Source organism: Meleagris gallopavo, unplaced genomic scaffold (assembly GCF_000146605.3).
Source record: "Meleagris gallopavo isolate NT-WF06-2002-E0010 breed Aviagen turkey brand Nicholas breeding stock unplaced genomic scaffold, Turkey_5.1 ChrUn_random_7180001864505, whole genome shotgun sequence".
Taxonomy (NCBI): Eukaryota; Metazoa; Chordata; class Aves; order Galliformes; family Phasianidae; genus Meleagris; species Meleagris gallopavo.
The window spans coordinates 1-786 of NW_011129895.1; the positions used below are offsets into that span (position 1 = coordinate 1).

General features: G+C 46.2%; 1 long non-coding RNA gene across 1 annotated transcript; it reads right to left on the reverse strand.

Annotated features, from left to right (window-relative positions):
• Positions 1–6: 6 nt before the first annotated feature.
• LOC104916004 lies at positions 7–764 on the reverse strand. The gene is made up of 3 exons (XR_796510.1): positions 676–764; positions 359–484; positions 7–220 (listed from the first exon to the last, which is right to left on the reverse strand). It is a non-coding gene; the product is annotated as an uncharacterized LOC104916004 (long non-coding RNA).
• Positions 765–786: the final 22 nt, after the last annotated feature.

Consider the following 786-nt stretch of genomic DNA (forward strand, 5'->3'; position numbering starts at 1 on the left):
CCTCTGTAGGCCTGTCTGTTTCCAAGAAAGATCTAAACTTCCTCTTGCTAATAGCTTCATGGGAGAACACACTGTCCCCAGGTATTCTCCATCATTGATCTGACAATCAAAGGTTTTATCACTGTGTCTGTCTTTCCTTGCAGCGGTGTCACAGCAACCCTGTTATCACACAGATTATGCGAATCTTCTGCCACACTGCTCACAGTGACATTCACTTTGCCTGCAAGAAGCACAAGAGTGCATCACTGAGCACTTGCAGCAGAGTTCTGTACATACAGGTGATGGGACCAGACAAAGGGGCAGGCAAATGTCACACCTCCTCCCACTAGCTACCATACATCCCTCTGCTTAACCTCACCCAGTCTAGTGGCTGTCACATTCCACGCAAAGATTTTGCTTCGTTGGCACAGAGGCAGCTGGTGAACTGGCAGCCTGGACAGGCATCCACCTTTAGTTCTGGAGTCTCTATGAGGGTGGTGTGCACCTGAGTGTGTTGAGGCGTACAAACATACATTGTCACAGAATTAGCATCAGGCACTGATCAAAGGAACTAAATCATGAGTCACAAAAGATGAGACTGTTCTTTGTGTCCTAGATACCAGTATATAACTAATAGCTTGCCTTTAGGCTCGTACTCTTGCTCTAAAATAGGATATGGGACTGGGAAATACTCACTTGGATACAGTCCTTGAGGTAGTTGAAGACGATGGCTTTCAGGCTGAAAATCTCTCCTTGGATCACAGAGTATGGCAGAGAAAGGTCTAACAAAGAAAGGCTAGGAAGACT